The following is a 7,538-nucleotide window of genomic DNA, read 5'->3' as shown; positions in this document are numbered from 1 at the left end:
AAAAGGATCGGCTAGTACAAGAGCTAAGGGGGTGGCAGCTCCCTTCCAGGAGAAGCTAGAGAACGAGAGAAGGTTGTAGCCTTCTGTAGGTAGAAGCCTTTGTACTGGTATAAGACTGCACTAGTACATAAATATTGTAAAAAGAAGTTTCTTATTAAAAGAAGATAAAGACGACTTGCAGTCGGTGGTTTTCACCCACATTGGGTTTCCACCTTACATCATGGTGTTCATGTGTGCTTCTTGTGTGTGATGATCTATTCTGTTTTACTGCATCTGTTTACTATTCATATGGTTAATAAAAGTTCTGATGCACTAACTAAAGATCAACATTTAATGGATTAACTGAATCATAAGTTTACTTGATATACGCTAGTTTCATTAGACACAGTTGCGTGTACACGCAAGTTCCCTTCACTGAAGTAGCGTATATAAATCTGAGTATGAAAATGAAAAAGTGTTTGATTTGATAATACTGATTCACCCCCCCCCTCTCAGTATTATTTCCAACAATTGGTATCAGAGCAGGTCCATTGGTAGAAGCTTGATCGCTTGAAGGAGATCCGTAGGACAATGGGAAAGAAGCTTAAGAAGAAAGCACCTAAGAAGAAGAATACATCTCAGAAGAGCTATGACAGTGGGAGAATCGATTGGGGAATATGTGGAAGAAGCACTTCAGATTCAGAATCACTTCAGAATGAAGATGAATAAGCAAAAGAACTATCATGTATGAATTTGTTATCCTTTGGTGATACATTTATCCATCCATTTGAAGATGATGAAAGTGATAGCGAAACAACTGAATTTGCTCTTATGGGTGAGCAAGAGAGATATCAAATAGAGGAAGAATTTAAAAGGCTTACATACAAAATTAGAGATCAACAAGATCTATTGAACAAAAGGGAATGTGCCTTCAAAGAAGAAGCTACCAAACTAAAAGCTCAACTAGAGGAAGGAAACAAGGTAAGGAAGTTATTCAAGGACAAGGAAGATCAATGTCAAAAGTTGCAGGATGAAGTGACATCATTAAGAAATGAAGTCAATGAAAGGAGCACAACAATCAAGAAACTCAGAGATAGATCCAGTTACTATGAAAGTCTTGAAGCTACAATCCTCTCGCTAAAAGAAGATCTTGAAGAATCAAATAAGCAGAATAAAGAACTACTCCAAGCTCTTGAAAAACAAGAAAACGAAGTTCTTGAACTAAGACATCAGTTGGAAGAAGGAAGAAAAGCTGAAGAAAACATGAAGAAGCAGTATCATGAAAAGGAGGAGCAACATCAGATTGAGGTAAATATTCTAAAAGATAACTTAGAAGAAAAGGATAAGCTCTTACGATTTCAAGATAGTACTAAGATCTTGGATGATATTCTTAGTAGTCAAAGGTCTCCTGCTATCAAAAATGGCCTTGGTTTTTATGAATATGTTGAAGATGAATCTATCTCACAAGGAGAGGCAAGGAATTCTAATGAGGAATCTAAAATAATCAACAAGGAGATGAGAGGACTACCCCATCAACAACCAAGGAAAGAATTTCTTCAAAGAAAATTTTTTACTCCTCCGATGAATAATGTTGAATGTTATGTATGTCATAATCTTGGACATGTTGCAGCCAGATGTAGAAGAAGAATGGTTCAAGACCATCACACAGAAAGACCATCACGTTCCAGGTACTTTAAGGGATATTGCTTTGCTTGCAATATGTTTGGTCACAGAGCTGTTGATTGCTACAGAGGGAATATGAAACATGTGAGATGTTATGCATGTAACAAGCTTGCACATATAGCTAAGGATTGCAGGAACAAAGTACGGGCACCATACCAAAAGGAGAAAACATCATCACACTTGAAGATATGGAAGAAGAAGGAAGTACAGTTAAAAAGATGTGGCATAGCACAATATACAGACATAACAGACTTAGATGGAGCTGAAAGTGTAAAACTTCACTGTCCTAAATCTCATATGCAAGTTTCATAAAGGGAAGCCGCGTATATATGCGAGTTAGTTACTGCATAGTCGCGTATATGTTAGTTTTAGGAAAAGCAGTAGGGACAGGCTCAAGAAAAGGGTCTGATATGATTCAGTCCATTATTTGCTCTGTTTGATAATGGTTACAATCTGCTAATGATGTGTGGAAATGTCTTGACACTTGTAAGATGTTTTAAAGTGTTTTGATCCTAAATTAATGATGATGATGCCTTGATACTTCTTTCAGATATATGCATGATCGGATCTGACAGTGAACAGATGGCACAGGTTCAGGGGGAGCATATGCTTTCAATAATGCATTGTTGGCATTATGGCTAGTATTCCTTGGTAATGATGCTTATATGGATAAATGATATATCTTGCTATGATATGGTTATGAGTTATCCATGACAAAATATCATATGATTCTTTGGGGTTACATAGTTGGTGTTCAGATCAGATTTGTGGTTGATTCTCTGATGATGCATATATGGTGTTTAAATGGTGATATTCATAAGGATAAGGAGAAGTACAAAGCTTGAAGATACATCTTCATTACTTGATAACGAGTCACTCATATGTTGCTATTGTCATATGCATAAAGATCATATAATACAGTTATGATGCATGATTCCTATAGTTCTTGGCGCTCATGTGGATGAGGATTGTTGCTGTTGATGATATCAAGAAGTCTTGACAAATGATCTTGAGCTCAAGATACATAGTGCTGGATACATGAATGATTACTCAAAGTTGCATTGTTGGAGACATGATGATGATGAGTTCTTACCTATATGATGATAGGTTGATACTTACACATGTTGATTGATGCAAATGTTCCCAAAGTGATGATACTTGGATCATGCAAATCTTGATGAGACGGATATGGTGTTTTTCACATATGATATAATGTGAATGATTTTGTTGCTGGTCTAGATGTTGTTGACAGATGCTTATGGAGCAGATCATACATTGTGTATGATAGTTGTTGATGACTATCATGGTCTTATTTAGATGTTTGGTATTTGTTATAAATGTCATGTAAAGGTCATATCAAGACTCATGATGTAATAGTTTGTCTCTATCTATTGTAGTCATTTGATGAATCCCTTTTGGTCATATGATGTAATTTGTACCTACACTATGCATGGGAAAGATGATGTAATATTTCAGTCATGTATAAACAATTGGTATCTGGTATATCCCCACTTGGGTGGGTGGATGAGTCAATATTGGTATATCCCCACTTGGTTGGGAGATGGATGTATGTTTAAGTCTTTGGTGATAGGAAGGTCATTTATGATAGAGTCATGTTCTTCTTGTAGAACATCTTTTTGCAGACCTTGCTTACAGTCAGGGGAGCATGAACAACACTCTTCAGCAGAGCAGAGATTTCAGCATGTACTCAGAGGGAGCATGGACAGATTGTTACATCTTGGCATATACAAACGGGGAGCTCAATCAGTGATTTCAGCAGGTATTCAGGGGGAGTATGGACATCGGAATGTATATCAAGGAAGAGAATATCTTGGTTCGCCCTTCGCCCTTGATGTCAAAGGGGGAGAGTGACTTGGTATGGTTGTTGCCATCAAGTCAAAAGGGGGAGATTGTTGTCATTATGATGCATGTGTTGTACTTGATGGAAACCCACTTGTAGCAGAGCATCTCACTTATACATAACTAGATGAATCTACAGAAGAGGGATCAGATGTGACAGAACACATGGGATGCGGCAGCTCAAAGGAATCAGCTCAGATGTAATGTACAATGACAACTCATTAAGTTGACAGTTCTTAGTATGGCAAGTTAGCTTTGCCATCAAGTCCAAAGGGGGAGATTGTTGGCATTATGATACAAGTGTTGTCCTTGATGGCAACTCTCACAGATGATAGATGATAGTGCAGCAGGTTAGTAACAAAGAGTTGATGATTGGACTACAAAGAATGGAGAAAGAAGAGTATATACGCAGGTTCACTATATACCAAGTCGCGTACATATGCATGTTATACGCAGGTTCACTATGTACCAAGTCGCGTATATACGCAGGTTCGCTATATACCAAGTAGGGTATACACGCAGGTTCACTATATACAAATGCGCGTATACACGCGGGATTGCTGATCAAAAGTTGCGTATGCATATGCACGCACTTTCATGCACGAAAAAGCATGTACATGTGGGAAAGATTATTTTTGGGTACGTGGTATTTAGACCTATGGTTTTGGTCCTTGGTATTGTGTCCAAAGTGTTGAACCCAGGTATTGGGTCCCTAGTATTGGTTCTCAATGGTTTTGGACCATGGTATTGAGTAAGGCCTAAGACTATAAAAGGAAAAGAAGATCATTAGGCAAATGCATTGAGAAAGTCTTGAATATCTGATGAAGTATGAGATCTAGTATGCAGGTTATGGGTTCATGATGCATTGCTTGATCTAAGCTAAGGAGGAATCTCAACGGTTGATGGAGAACAAGATCTAAGGATAGATCGAGATCTAATGGCTTGGATTGAATCATCTCTATACAGTTTCATCTTGTTTAGTCTAGATTTGTATATTGACGCATGTAATGTTCTGTAAATGTTATGATCTGGGTATAACTCAAGTTTGGAATAGCTGCAAATCATGAATGAATATTTACAGATGTATACGCTGGTTGACTATGATAAAAGCGCGTACATACGTAGGTTAGATACATCTAAGTAGCGTATACCATATGAGATATGATGTTTGAAGTTACAGGTGTTTCTGGTTGTTGATGAGTTCTGATGACTGTTTACTGGTGTCAGTATTCTGCATATTTAGATTGGTTGATTATGTTTAGCTTCAGTATTGATGGATGAGATCTATAATGGATCAGGATCAGAATGACTTATCTTTATGTGATCTGATGAACTAGATTTGGTTGTTAACATACATATTATCTTTGTATATGTAATGATCTGGGTATGTCTGAAGTCAGGAAGTGGAGCGAAGTTATAAGTAAGTAATTAATGACATATACACTGGTTCGCTTTGGTGAAGTTGCGTATACACGCTGGTTCGACACTTCCAAGTAGCGTATGCACTCTTATGCATGATTTTTGATGATATAGTTGGTTCTGGATATTGTTGCAGAGTTCTGTGTTCTGCCCTGTGTTCTGGTGATTGCAGTTTGTTGACTGGGTTTCAGTGATTCAGTATTGGGTGATTCAGAGATTGATGATGCTAGTGTTGATTGATGATGGGTCCAGTATGAAAATTGGATGAAATGTGGCCTTCAGATTATGATGATGTGTTCCATGAGTATCCAGTCTGAAAATTTATGAAATGTGGTACCTAGAGGAAGAAAGAGAAGGTTGTAGCCTTCTGTAGGTCGGCACCTACGTACTAGTACATCAGCTAGTACAAGAGCTAAGGGGGTGGTAGCTCCCTTCCAGTAGCAACTGGAAAACGAGTGAAGGTTGGAGCATTTAGTAGGCCGACACCTACGTACTAGTAAAAGGATCGGCTAGTACAAGAGCTAAGGGGGTGGCAGCTCCCTTCCAGGAGAAGCTAGAGAACGAGATAAGGTTGTAGCCTTCTGCAGGTAGAAGCCTGTGTACTGGTATAAGACTGCACCAATACAAAAATATTGTAAAAAGAAGTTTCTTATTAAAAGAAGATAGAGACGACTTGCAGCAGGTGGTTTTCACCCACATTGGGTTTCCACCTTACATCATGGTGTTCATGTGTGCTTCTTGTGTGTGATGATCTATTTTGTTTTACTGCATTTGTTTACTGTTCATGTTAAACACACATGGACAGCACAAGAGATATGAAAGATAAATCATGCAGTACATTTTTTTATTAACATAAGATATACATTTATAGTACATTATGTGACTCTTGGGTTTCAGATCCCAAGGTCTCTTGGACTGCTTTTGTCCATTCAACTTCCACACTAACCATTTAGGATTAGGTGTCCAACATTCCCCCCCTTAATCTGAAGGGTTATGTATGAGTCCAAGAAGAGAGCTGTAATACAACATGTGCAAAAAATGCATGGCAGCACTAGGCTGAATGTGCTCTTATGAAATGTTGGTATAAAGGGCAATGGTTTAAGGATGACCACCAACACTGGAACGCTTAGTGCAGTTCCCGGAACTCTTCCAAAACTGGCAAGAAACTGAAGTTTTCTGCTAGAGGAAGTGATCCTATTGTTTTAAAGAGGGAAACCTTCAACCATAAAAGGGTGGTCTCACCCCGCATAAAAGGTAAAACTTCAACCTAAAAAGGGAAGTCTCAACCTGTGATGGTTTAAGGATGACCAACAACTCTGGAATGCTTAATGCAATTCCTGGAACTCTTCCAAAACTGGCAAGAAGCTGGAGTCTTATGCTAGAGGAAGTGTTCTCAATTGTGTTCCTGGAACTCTTCCAAAACTGGCAAGAAGCTGAAATCTTCTGCTAGAGGAAGTGTCCCAGATTGCCAACTGAAGGCATGTTCATGGGAATCTGTGTCTCTGGCTACAACTCTGAAACTGGTGTGGCAGGTTGTGGCTCAGGCTAGCTTGATGTGGCTTTGAAGCTTGTAGATGACCATCATTTCCCCCCCTGTCAGATACAAGGTGAGATGATGGAGGAAACTTGACTGCAATACTGTTCAATATTCTGGAACAACTTCTGACATGTGTTTGGAATATCTTCTTGGCTGTTGATGCCCATTGCCAAGAAGCGATCCATCCAAGATGAATCTTTGTTCTTGTAGGACGTTTGTTTTTGAAGCATCTGTGTGAAGAATGGTTGGTTTTATGACAGTGCTTACATGGATGAAGATCAAAACAATGATCTTTCAAATGGCCAACTCGATCACAGTGTTGGCATTTCACGATCTGTTGTTTTTGTTGTTGTTGTTGTTGCTGTGGTAGAGGGGCAAAATCTGGAACAGCTGGAGGTGAACTGTCATGAGGAGCAAGTAAACTGTCATGAATGAATCCATCACTCTGAAATTGAATGGGCTTGGCGTAGTCTGGAATATGAAAGGACAAGTCCTTGTCATATCCAAGACCAGTTCTGTGCTTGTTGTGGACAAGCTGTTCCCAAGGTCTGATGATGGGCTTGGGAAGTGCAGACTGAGTTTCTGCATCTGCATGTACAACTGCTGCTTTATTGGATTCTGGATCTGATTCAACCTCAATCTTACTAATTTCACCACTTGCTGGTTTAACCTTGAACAACATATTGTTTTGAGCAGAAAACAATTTGGAATGACAAATCTGTTGAAGCTCATCTTGCTGGAACTGAGATTCTAGTTGCAAAAAATCAATCTTTTCTTGTGCATCATGCAGGCAGGTCTGAATGTCACAAAGAGTGTCTTTGCTAACATTTACCTTCCCACCAATAGTGGAGTGTATTAGTGTATTCAGTAACTCTAATACATCATCAAATCTAGCCATTGTCTCAACAAAGAAATGAACACTCAACAATCCTAGTGGAGACTATAGCAAGTCTAGACAAACCCCAGCTATTGAAGATTTCAAAAATTAAGAATATCAGTTTGAAAAATACATTGTCCAATACCAGACTTTCAGAGATTCTGTTCTTTAAATTCTGTAGAA

Source organism: Pinus tabuliformis, chromosome 8 (assembly GCF_031772625.1).
Source record: "Pinus tabuliformis cultivar Carrire ecotype Pingquan chromosome 8, CPIR1, whole genome shotgun sequence".
Lineage (NCBI taxonomy): Eukaryota > Viridiplantae > Streptophyta > Pinopsida > Pinales > Pinaceae > Pinus > Pinus tabuliformis.
Note: the sequence above shows the minus strand (reverse complement) of the source record.